Below are 13828 nucleotides of genomic sequence, written 5' to 3'. Positions count from 1 at the left end.
ATATAGATACAAAAGTCCAGGGAGAAAAGACTTCACCTGCTTCGAGGAGGTTTATTGCGCTGACACCGATGGAAAACTATTCGGAGCAAAGTTGGTGCTATCCCAGTATTCAGAGATTATACCTCCTTGGCACATTTATATTTACATTCATAATCACCAAAAAACCTCCCTATAGCATTCACCTCCTCACGCTACGTTTATTCATTCACCTGTTAAACACAAAATACCTACTCGTAGAAATACCTCCTTTGAAAAATCCTTAGCTGTTCGAGCTACCTCATTTTGGAACTCCTTACCCATTTGTATCCAACCGCCAAGCTTCCTCCGTTTCATTATTCAAACATCAATTAAACATCTATCTCCTTGAATATCAATCTTGCGTGAACTTGTATGTAATATACCTCAATATCACTCACTCACTCACTGTTGGGCGCTACAGTCCTTGTAGGACCTGAGCCTCTGCCACCACTCTTTCTCATGCCTCGCGATCTTCAGCGAGACTCCTCCAATTTTCAACTCCCATTCCTCTCAAATCATGCAGCCACCGACGCCTGGGTCTACCCCTTTTTCTTTTTCCTCCTGGTGCACCATTTAGCATCCTTTTAGGTAGCCTGCAGGGCTCCATCCTTTCCATATGTCCCAACCATCTTAGCCTGCTCTTCTTAATAGCACAGAGTATATCAGGCTCTCCATACAATTCTTTTATTTCATCATTGTTTCTGATTCTCCACCTGTGCCTCTCTTTAACGGCTCCAAAGATCTTTCTTAAGACTCTTCTCTTCCAAACCAGTAGAGCTCTTCTATTTTCCTTGTTTAGAGTCCATGTCTCACTGCAGTGCATTACCACTGGCTTAATTATTGTTTTTTACAACAAAAGCTTTGCATTCCTGAAAAGACTTTTGTATCGGAGAGCTTTTTTCAGGGCAAAAATACCTCAATATAAGCATGGATAAATATGTATCTTTGGTTCATATTTATTTATAAAAATATTGCAATTGTTTTATTAAATTATATCCAAAATAAGTTAATGTAGCCAGACAAAAGCTAATAAAAATGTTCCAAACTGTTATTCTTAGAGGACTAAGTGTCCCAGTATAAAAATTGATTTTCACTTCATTTCATGTTGATATCGAATAAAATGTGGTAACCTTTTGTTATTATTAAATAATTTTATTTTCAAAAAGGTGGGTTTAATGTGGGTCATAAGGTTTTTTCCCTTTGTCTTTAAACTGAATATGCTTATAAATATTTTTAATTATTTGCTTTATATTGTTCAGAAACCAAAACAATAATAAAACTTATTCAGAACTTAATTTAATTGAAATAAATTATTACAGGTATGGGCACAATTTGGGATGTAATGAATAAATGCACAGCAATTGCTAAAAAATAATTTATTTATTATTTTCCATTTGGAACATTACTCTGGCTGGCAGGAATAGTATTCATTGACAGGAAGAATCAAAAGATAGCAATGAATAAACTTGAATCTGCTGTTCGAGATTTGTTAAACAAAAAAGTAAGTAGAAACATATTAATCCTTAGCAACCCTCATTTCTAAAGTCTCATGTGGTTCAAGTGATATATCTGTCATGAAAATAATATCACAAAAGTGAGAAACTAATCTTCTAATTTGAGCATAGTTAAGTCTCTACACAGAGACTACAGAGATAATATAAAGATCTTTTGGAAAAAAGTAACTTAAGGGTAAAACTTCCAAAGAGATCAGAAACATAAAAGATGAAAGCGGACATATGATCTCAGAACCAGAAAAGGTCTTGGATAGATGGAGACAACACTATTCTTCGCAGTTCTCTGACGCCATACGAAGAAGCATACGACCCCTGAAAAAGAGTCAGCGAACGTTCAAGAGGAAGGAGAAGGATACGATATGATATGGGAGGAAGATATAGAAAGGGCCCTGGATCGTTTGAAGCTAGATAAAGCTCCAGGAAGAGATGGAATTTTTCCTGAATTTATCAAATTTTGAGGTGATGAAATAGTAAAATCACTACCAGAGCTTTTTCAAAATATATGGAACAGTAAGGTTATTCCGAAGGATTGGGAATATAATATCATAGTGCCAATACATAAAGAAGATAGTACAACAGAATGTAGTAACTACAGCCCAATAGGCTTATCCCAAGTAACATACAAACTGTACACCACTATTCTAGAAAACAGGTTGTAATCACTGATAAAGCCAAAACTAGAAGAAGACCAGGTCAGATTCTGACCTAGAAGACAAACCCAGGACATTTCACATTTTCGCCCTCAGAACTATCATAGAAAAGCCATGGGATAGAAATCAGAGTTATTATATTGCTTTTTCGGACCTAAAAGCTACCTTTAATTCAGTACCCCGATATGAAATCTGGAGAGCACTAAGAGCCAAAAGAACTCTAACAGATCTCCGGGAAGCAATTAAATCAACTTATCAAAGCCCTAAAGGAATAGTGTGTATCAATGGCCGAGAGTCAAAGCCATTTTCTTTAGAAAGAGTTGTGAAACAAGGAGAACAAACCTCGGTCCATTATTGTTTATTGTCTTGGATGAAATTCATAAAATATGCTGGACAAGAACTACTTAGACTGTAGTCGGTATGTGGAACATGAGGACGGTACAAGTACAGGCATTTCTATATCCAGACAATATCGTGATGATGACAGACTCTGAGGAAACATTGCAACAGGCCATTATAGATTAGCAAGAAGAACTCGCTCGCAAAGGGATGTGTATTAACAAGAGCAAGATTGTGACTTGCCAGAGATGAAGTGGACGTGGGCAATGTAAGAATAATGTGCAAAGATAAAGTACTAGAATGTGGACTTCTATAGCTACCTTGGAACAATTTTCAATAAATCTGGTAAAATAGACCAAGAAGTGTCCAATAGTTTAAATAAAGCAAATAATATTCACTACAAGATATGCAATACTATTGTGGGTAAGAGGGAGGTAGGTAAGGACTTCAAACTATATATCTTTAAAGCAATATATCTTCTAACAATATCATATAACAGTGAAAGTTGGGACACCCAAGACAAGCACTTGAGCAAGATTACAGCTGCTGAAATGCGATTTTTGTGAAGAATGTTAGGCAAAACTAGGAGAGACAGGATAAGGAATGAAAGAATAAGAAAAGAACTTGGTCAGATCCCATCAGTGATTGAACACTGACAGCTCCAATGGTATGGACATATCTGTAGAGTGAGGGAAGAGAGAGTGCCAAGGAAATGTATGGCAGCGAGGGAGGACGACTGGTTGAAGACCACGAGGCAGACCTAGAAGGAGCCATATGAAGTATATCCAACGACTAGCTCTGGAAAGAGGAAAAACACTTGCCAGAGACTGAGATATGTGGACCATGGAATCATTGAAATGATTTTTAAGCCAGTTCAGACTACCGCAGTGTTCGGGATGCTGAAGTTCAGACTACCGGAGTGTTCGGGATGCTGAAGTTCAGACTACCGGAGTGTTCGGGATACTGAAGTTCAGACTACCGGAGTGTTCGGGATACTGAAGCTCAGATTACTGAGATTACACTGCATTATTTTTTATGAGTGTCCAATTCAGTTATATATCGATGTATGCAAAAATTTATTAAAATATTCTTAAGAATTAAGTGTCACTTGATTAGGATATTGTTTTGGATACTTTCGTTAATGCCCTACTTTATAAGGTATTGTTCCTTACTCTAGTAGTTTGAAGTCATTTAAAATGTTTCTGGCCAAGCTTTGGATTTACCCTGATCTTTAATTAATTAATGACTAAATATTAAATACCTAAATTGATAGGTTATGTTTTGAATTTTTCAATTATATGCGATTTTAATTTTATTGTTTCTTACTCTTCTGGTTTAAAGCCATTTAAAATGTTTCAGGCAAAGCTTTGGATTTTCCCAGAAGGAACAAGAAATAAAAAGGGAAAAGTCCTTTTGCCATTCAAAAATGGTGCATTCAGAGTAGCCATTAGTACAAAAGTTCCTATAATACCAGTGGTTTATTCTCCCTACTACTTTATTGATTCTGTTAATAAAACGTTTTCTAGAGGTAAAGTATGCATTAAGTTTTTATCATTGATAAATCGATTTTGTTAATCCTATGTTTATTAGAAAAAATGTTTTAATAGAAATAGTTCAGATTTGTGTTCAGTCCAGGCACCTATTTAATGGACAGGTGTTTAGCATCAAATGATCTCAGACAATGAGTATTCATATAGGTTAGGTTAGCTGAACAGCAGGATCAGACTTGGTGCAGGGTCAATCTGCAAACCATAGGTTTGTTGGACAGTAGGATCAGATATTGTGCAGAGTCAATCTACAAATTATGTACGAGGCTAGTTTCAATTTTTACATAGATAGTCGACTTTTGATTCAGATTTTACAAATTTGTGTATTTTGGCTTTCAAGAAAACAAAAATAATGATATTTTGAATGAAAATGGTAGAAGAATAGCATCTATTGACATATGGATTAGACTTAGTCGACTATTAAGGAGCAGTTTACTTTCAAGAGCTGCCTGTCTGTTATGAATCCCAATATCATTTTCTTCTGCTTCAACCTCTGAGGCCTCAGACGTGTCGGTATTATCACTTGAAGATCATTCTGACCATGGAGAAATCCTTCTCCTCCTCACACGTCGGCCATTCACCTCCATCTATTCTACCTGGTTCGATTTTTGTCGCCGAAACATATAAGGAGTCTCTCTATTCCACATTCGAAACATCGGGGGAGGGAGCACTGTGCCATCAAGTTATCTTTCCTTTCACACTATCTTTCCGCATCCATGGCATTTTCGGTCCCCACAGCGCCCGCTGCTTTTTGGTTTTATTTGCCCCATTCTTCTATCCGGGTTTCTTATCCTCTCTTTCGCACTTTCCTAGTACTCTCTTCTTCTCCAAGGAACTAAATTATTCCTCGGACGATTGTAACTAACTTGCATCCAGCCAGTTTCTTCTATGTCTATTCTTGATCCCTCTTCCCTAGCGCTTGTTTCTATGAGGTCTTGAGCAATTTCCACAAATGAGCGCTCTCTCGGAAATCCTTCCTTCTTCCTCAGCTCTCTTGCCAACTGAATCTTTGGTACCATGGATAGGAATTGTATCCAACCCTGTACCTGGATTGTTTCCATCATCTCACTGAGTTTATCTTGAATTCTGTTAAAGCATGCCAGGAGTTCCGGGGCATATTGCCCACTAGACTGTTTTGGATTTTTTGTCTCCCTTATCATCAGAAATATGTCTTCCTCTGGGGCCATCGTCCTCCTCTGATTGCCTTCTTCAGCCTATACTTAACCATGGGCCATGGTGTTTCTTCATCGGCCTGAATTTGGTTTAAGATACTCCTTTTTATTCTGGATACCATGACTCCCTTACAACCATAGTAACACTCAGATATAGTCTTCTGGAGTTGATTGGGTCCTATTATGATTGCCTTAGTCTTCTCTGCATTCAACTTAAGCTTGTTTTCTTCAATTCAAATTTTCTTGAAGTTTCTCCTTGGCAACTAATAAGTCAGCAGGTGGGAAGTTAAGGTAAATTTGGAAATCATCCTCCTACAGATGGCATTGAAAATGTATTATTTGTGTATAATTTGTGCTTCTTTACATGCCAATGGGCTTATCCCCCGTATAAATAAATATAAGTTGTATAAACAAATGGAATAATAAAATTTCACTATATTTCAGGTAAGATGGTGATATCAGTGCTGGAACCCATTTCAACAGAGGATCTTACACTTGATGATGTTGATTCACTTAAAGAGAAGACTTATAAACTGATGTCAGATGAATATGAAAAGCTGCATAAGGAAGCCAAAAGCTTACAACAGACTGTCCTGAATAGAAATAATAGTTGAAAACAAAAGCTCTGTTCGAGAGACTATCAAAATAATATTTTTGGAAGATCGGTGATGAACTGTGTGTGATAATAAATGGAAGATGGGCAGGGTGTGGTTACAAAACCTCTATTAACTCCTGTAACCCTTTTGCCTCTAAATTGTCTGAACACGTTTTAACTCTCATTCTTTTAACTTCTATCATACATCAATTCTTACTACTGTTTCAACCATAAAAAAAGCTTCTTCGGAATCCATTCATACCAATTTACATAGAAATCCATCAATCATAAAGTTGATAAAGACTGCATAGCCTTGACATACCGACACATCTTAAGCATTACAAAATCTCCATAATTCTTCTTTTACTCTATGTTCTGCATTTTAGAAGCTAACTTTCCTGTTATGTCTTTTATTTGGTTTTATATTTTAAATTCTTACCGTTATACTTAATATAATTTTATTACATTATATTTTATATTTACTATCAATCCTTTTTCTTTCATATTTATATATTTTATCAGTACTTTATATTCATAAGTTACTTCCAACTTAAGTATACTTACATTAATTAATGTTTCAATTATATAATTTACACACATTTGTACTTCTAATAATTTTTTATATTGTCTTTTCTTCATCATATTATATTTATTATATCCATTATTTTAACTTTATTTTTTTTTTACAATTTCGTCCTCCCTATTATGTATGCTATCATTTAATGTTTGCCTATTTTTAATATTTTCTTTAATTTTTTATTACTCTTTACTTTAAAATTATTTTCAAATATAACATATTTTAAACTTTTGCTACTTCCAATCGGCCGTTCACTTTCACACTGACCTGCAGTCTGAAAGGTATGTTTCCTATATTGTTCATTATCTTCCTTTATTCTTGATTTTACTCTTATTCCCCTTTTCTCATCTTTTAGTGTGTACTGTATTTTATATTTCTTTTTTATCTGTTGTTATTTCTGTCTTCATTAATTGTCGTCTACAACCTTTTATTATTCTTATTTAATTTTACATTTCACTGTACATCTTTTTTTTATTTTTCATTTACTTTGTTCATTTACGTTTACTTCATTTAAGTGTTTGTAACTTTTTTAGCCCTGATGAAGCCTCAGGGCGAAACGTTGGCTCTCATATTTAATAGTTTTATGACTATTCGAGTTTTTCTTTGACCGCATCTGGACCATCTTCCTTTAATTTTAAAATAACATTTTGATATATTAGAAAACAGTTAATGTAATATTTATTGTAATGTTTTATTTTTATATTAAAAAAATTGAACTATCCTGAGTGTTGTGTCTTTGGTCACTATGGTTTCGCAGTATTTACTTGGTTGATATGGAAACATTAGATAATTAACACATCTGACTCCAAGTTTTAATTATTTAGTTTTATTATATAATTAAATTGTGGATATTGAGGAGGTTGATATGAGTGAGGGGTGAAAGTGGTGGAGGGATTGAGGCTTTAAAAGATGTTTTAGGGAGAGGATAAATGAGAGGAAGTGTGGGGTGGTTGATTTTGAACTCAAGTGTATGACCAAAGTTCCTACTTGATGTCTTGGTTTTATAATAAGGGGAATGAAGAGAGTGAAATTGACCTGGATTCCTATATATTTTTTTTTCAAAATATTTTTTAGCTTTTGCATAACATTTTTAAAATATATTCAGAATATGTTCCCTTGGGATGTTTTTTGCTTCAATTATTGAGAACTTATTAATGGTTTGGACTGTCTTGATTTCATTTTGTAATTTAAAAATAGAGCAATTATGGTCCAGGGCAATATGCTTTCCAGAACAATTAATGCAACTAGGTGGCTTTTCATAGATCGAGTTTTCTGTATCACAGGCCTGAACACGTTATTTTATTGGAAGTGAAAATCACAAACAATTATAACAGCTGTAAGGATTGGGAATGTAATGATCGACCCTGACTGTCAAAAATCCAATTTAATTGTTTCAGGAGGCTTGGATGTTGCAAAAGATAATATATATGTGTGTGTGAGTGTATTTTTCATCTCGATTTATCTTTATTTTAATTCTAAAGACATCTGTAATAACATCTTTTATTTCCTCTATTGTGGCAAACTGTAGGTCAAAACACTTGAGCATGCCTTCAGAATAGTTCAGGGAGTGATAAGGACTACTTTATACTTCAAACTGACCTGCAAAATTCTTCATCACCAATAATGATTCAGACTGGCTTGCGTTAGAAGTTTCAACTAATATATTCCCATCTCTTAGATTCCAAATATTATTAGCTTTACCACCAATTGTGTTAGTAATGAATTTATTAATAATGAAAGGGAATATATTTTTAAAAACATTTTCATCTTTCCTGCTTATAATTATGTAGCTGGACATTATTTCACTATTTGAAGTATAAGATAGTCTAATATTATTGGGAAAAGGCTTCATTCTGTCTCTGTTCCTACTAGTAAAAGAGCCCAAGAGGAGAAAAAAGTCAGTTATCTCACCCAATTTTTTATTACTTTAATGAAAGCTATGTATAATTACTAGTAAAAATTGATGACTCTGCCAAGTATAGGTAGGGGAATAAAAAATGGTGGCCGTTTCAAAGCGATAAAAAAAACTAATTTTTCATTCAGAGCTCTATATCTTAAAAAGTAGCAACAGCACAAGAAAACCTAGGAGAATGTCATTTAAAGTAGAGTAAATTTGCTAAAATATGAGTCCTAATAGAGTTATTTACTTTAAATAGTTTTCGAGATATAGCTTTTTAAAAATTAACATTTCATAAAAATGTTGTACAGAATGTATTGAAAGATCATTAGTTAGTGAATTTATTTTGAGAAATCTATATCTCAAAAACCATTAAACATACATATATCTATTAGCACTCAAATTAAATCTAGTTTAATGAGCTATGAAGTAGTTTATTATGTTTATCTTTGTAGGAGTAATAGTTAACATGAAATTTGGTAAAATAAACTGATTTATAGTTGTTCAGATAAATTTTCATTTGCCATATTTATATTCATATGTGTATTTCATAAAAACTACTACCCCTACTGTTAACGCCATAATATAATTACGTTGTAAATAATTGTATTTAGTATTTTTAGTATTTAGTTTTATAGTTTTAGTTATATAGTTTTATTAGTATCTAATTTAGTTACATTTATTTTTATTTGTATTGTTTTATTTAGATTTAGTTATTTGAAAAGAAAAATGTGTAATTATATTTGTTTGTAATAATGAGTTATAGAGACAGTTGCTAGGGGTGATCATTGTTGCTTAGTTGCGTCACCTAGCTACGGACCGACCATCTTAGTTTTTTTTTTGGAGCAGTTCCGGCTAATTAGTTGTCGTGGTAGCATAGCAGCCCTGTCTGCGTTTGGTTGATAATAGTTTGGACATTTTTAGTGAGTTAGTGAGTCATTACAGTGCGGAACCAGACCTTTTCTGTGTTTCCACTTTATTAATTGCAGTTTCGACTAATTATTGGCCCTGATAGCATCATTAGCGTTCATTTTGTCGGCTCGCCTAATACAACACGACTGTTGGATATTCGGACCATCAATGAACCACTACACCATCTCTGGACCATTGCAGAGGTTTATTTAGCTACCAGAGCTGCGACCTACACATATCGGCAACACACCTACCGAAGTGGAGCAACCCTACATCGACCAGCAGTATTTATTTTACATATTTATATTGTTTGTAAATTTGTTTCTTTTGTTTTCTTAATTTATTTATCTAATTTTATTTTTATCTGAAAGGCCTTTTTATTTTTGCTTGTATGTTTTATTTATGTTAGTTTTTAGTTTTGTTTTTTACCATGTTTAAATTGAACCAAATAAATGTTTAATCTGAGCCAGTTTGTTTTTGGTTCATTTTTAAAGCCTTCATACAAAAAGACATAGTCGATTTGAGGTAGCTTTAACATTATTTGGTCCTCCGGGCCGGATTAAGCATTTATTGGTATATAACATTATTTGGTCTAGCGGTCCTGGGATTGAACATTTATTGGTAATATAACATAATTCTGGTCATCCCCGCCTTGGATTAATCATTTATTGTTAAATGTGTTCATAATTTTGGTCCTCCTAGGATATTGACATTTATTTAAAATTTTGGTCATTATAATTTTATTGTTTATATTAATAGTTGTTTTAAGGTAAGTAATGGGGCCCAAAGCGGATAAAAATAGAATTAAGTTGTCTGAGCTTGATGATGAGTTAAAGGATTTAGCTCAGGACATAAAAGATACTAGGAATATTGGGTTTTCCTGCTCAGAAAATCCTGAAAAAATAAATTTATTTAATGCTCGATTATTTAAGTTAGATAGCACTTATGATAAATTTCAGGGATGTCTTAAAGAAGCAAAATCTTTAGCAAAAATTTTAGAAGATGAATCTATCTCGCGATTTGACCTTTTTCGATCCGAGACTAGAAATCTGTATTACGAGGCTTTGTACTTTGGGATTGCTGGGGAAACAACCGCCGCCAGTCAATCAGTGATCAAAAATAGTAATGAGTTGGAATTTGAACCGCGCATTAAATTACCGACCATAAATCTACCCACATTCAATGGACAAATTTCTGATTGGGTATCGTTCAAAGACACATTTATTTCATTAATTCATAATAATGTAAACTTGAGTGAAATACAAAAATTTCATTACCTCAAGTCCGCTTTAAAGGATACAGCGCTACAATCTATAGCGGCTATTCTGACAACTTCTGATGGTTATGAACAAGCCTGGGCAGCTCTGATACAGAAGTATGACAATAAACGAATTCATGGCACTAATTATTTGATTAATATCTTCGGGTTCAAACCTATAACGAAATTTGAATCCCGATCATTAGAAAATTTCGCTGAGGTCGTGCTAGAGAGTGCGACAGCTTTTAGAAATATGAATCTTAAAGACCCTTCCGGATTCATATTATTGACGTTCAGTATGAGATTATTAGATGTCAAATCACGTGAGCGTTTTGAAAGCGAATTTGGTTCTGTAGCGGACATACCAACCTTTGAAGATTTTTCCAATTTTATCCAACGCTAATGCATACAATACCGACAACCTAACTTCGAATTTCGGTTTAAATGTGCAACGTCCACCGCCCCACAGGTTTGGATGAGTCTGCCAAGTATAGGTAGGGGGAATAAAAAAATGGCGGCTGTTTCAAAACGATAAAAATAATTAATTTTTCATTCGGAGCTCTATATCTTAAAAAGTAGCAACGACACAAAAAAACCTAAGAGAACGTCATTTAAAGAAGAGTAAATTTGCTAAAATATGAGCCCTAATAGAGTTATTTACGTTCTATTTCTTAAAAACTGTTGTACAGAATGTATTGAAAGATCAGTAGTTAGTGAATTTATTTTGAGAAATCTATATTTCAAAAACCATTCGACGTATATATGTCTATTAACACTCAAATTAAAGCTAGTTTAATGAGCTATAAAGTAGTTTATGATGTTTATCTTTGCAGGTGTAGTAGTTTTCATGAATTTGCTAAAATAAATTGATTTATAGTTGCTCCGACAAATTCCCATGTGCCAAATTTATATTTATATGCGGATATCTTAAAAACTACTTTCCCTGCGAAAATACGTGTCATGAACTACTTTATAGTAACCTAAATTTCCTTTATTTTGAGTACTGGCAGACATATGTGCGTCTTATGATCCTAGACATATATTTTTTTCAAAAATCAATCATTTTATCCGAATGACTAGAAATTAACATTTTGTGAATTTATTTTGTCAAATATCATAAACATTATTATTCGTATGAAGATAAAGGTCATAAATTACTTTATAGTACATTAAACCTGCTTTAATTTGAATGCTAATAGACATCTATACGTCACATAGTTCCAGAGATATAGATTTCTCAAAATAAATACACTAACTACTAATCTTTCAGTTCATTTTTATAAAATATTGCTTTTTAAAAAGCTATATCTCGAGAACCATTGGACGTAATTAGCTCTATTGGGGCTAATATTTCAGCAAATTTACTCTGCTTTAAATAATGTCCTCTTAGGTTTCCTAGTATTGTTTGTAATTTTAAAGATATAGAGCTACGAATGAAAAAATAATGTTTTTTTAAGGTTTTGAAACAGCCACCATTTCTTATCCCCCTACCTATACTTGGCAGACTCATCAATTTTGACTAGTAATTATAAAGTGTTTTTATTAAAGTAATCAAAAATTGGGGTGAAATGACTCCCTTTTTTTTTCTGGCTCTTGTACTATGAAGGTTTAGGAGCATATCTGCTTTAGATTGAAATATCAGGTGTTGGTATTCAATCTTTCTTAAAAGTAAAAACTGATTATTTAAAATTTCTTTCAGAAATGGTAATCCTCAATGAAATACCACGTTGTGAACATGTTATTGCGATGGCTGTTATTGTTGTATACTGTCTACCGCTTGTACCATACAAGAAATTACGATATTACACTTGTTCCCTTTGCTTTGGAGTAATTAGTACACTGATCGGTATGGCATTGTTACCATTTGGTTTTCTACGGCCAAGGAACATTCTCAATTTAAGGTGAGTTAGTGAGATTGTTAGAGACAGTTGTTAGAACCTATTATAACAACCTATTATAACAACCTATTATAACAACCTATTATAATGTCGATGTTGGGCTTTTCCTCAAAAACAGTAGTGGATTGGTCTAATTTTTGTCGGGAGACTTGTCTAGACTCACTACTGATGTCAGATGTTGGCACCATTGGTGGTCCTGGGGAGTGGTAGAAATTGATGAGGCGAAATTTGGAAAACGGAAAAACAACCAGGGGAGGGAAGTCCAAGGATCATGGATCTTTGGTGGGATTAAAAGAGTGAGGAAGAGGTGTTTTTTTGAAACAGTCCCTGATTGCTCGGCTAACTCCCTCATGGAAGACCATCATTTCAGACCTATGGAGAGGATATTATATATCTAATCCACCACCAACAGTATCAACATCTGACAGTAAATCATAGTATTTATTTTTTAAACCCGGATGATAAAAGAATTCATATCCAAAATATTGAGAGGACGTGGCGTGAGGTACGCTGTAATATCCCACAATTCGGAAGGAATAAAAACGACAATGCCGGATACCTGGCTGAGTTTTATTGGAAATCGAGGGTCGATTTAAATTCCCGCTTCCATCAATTCTCGATGGAGGTTGGTAGGCAATTTGATCCTTATAGCAATTAAAAGGTAAGAATTTTAATATTATTTGGTTAGTAATAGTATGTCGATATTAACTCCTTAGTAATAATAAGGACCTGAGTTAATACTTTGTAGTGCTAAGGCAGTTAACATTTGTGTTCAATAATTCTCCAATATAGAATATCTATTGTTATATAACCTACATATTTCCATTCCAGATTTCAAACTCAACCATCATGAGAAGGGTATCTAACTCGGCCTTCCTTCACGCCACTATCCTCCATATATTTGTACAGTGAATGAATAAATATCATCAGTAGGCTATGAATTCAAAGGCGAGAATTATGTCAAAAGAATTAATGAAGTACAAATTTGTGATATATTGTTGAATTAAAAGTCAATAAGTTTTGTTTTGGCCATAGAAACTGACATACTCAATTTTGTTGTCAAAGTCTTGTATGTTTTTAATATGATGTCTCTAATTAATAACTAGATTTAATTTAAAGGAGTGTTTGTTTAAATAATTGTCAGAACTTGTACAATATTTTGATTGTAGTAGGCATGTAATTGTTTAAATAAAGGAATAGTTCATGGTTTTCCCCGTTATTTTTTTACATATCTAAATACAATTTTACCCTTTAAACCTAATACATATTCCCTCTTTAAGAAATATAAAATGTAAAATTAAGAGAAGATTGTTGACCCTCAATGATATATATGAAGTAAAGATGGTCAGGGGTGCACTAATATGCAATTTGTTTAATTAATATAACAATCAGACAGTCCGCTAATTGTCAATTTTGTATTTGGCAGGTGTGGGTATAAATGAAAAGATAAA

The 13828-nt window shown here is 33.5% G+C and overlaps 1 pseudogene; it reads left to right on the top strand.

Annotated features, from left to right (window-relative positions):
• Window positions 1-13398, top strand: part of LOC106683710 (1-acyl-sn-glycerol-3-phosphate acyltransferase beta-like) — a 30473-nt pseudogene extending 17075 nt beyond the window's left edge.
• The last annotated feature ends 430 nt before the right edge of the window (window positions 13399-13828 follow it).

Source organism: Halyomorpha halys, unplaced genomic scaffold, assembly GCF_000696795.3.
Source record: "Halyomorpha halys isolate HHAL.00 unplaced genomic scaffold, Hhal_1.1 Scaffold506.1, whole genome shotgun sequence".
NCBI classification, from domain to species: Eukaryota; Metazoa; Arthropoda; class Insecta; order Hemiptera; family Pentatomidae; genus Halyomorpha; species Halyomorpha halys.
This window is presented reverse-complemented; position numbering and strand designations above follow the sequence as displayed.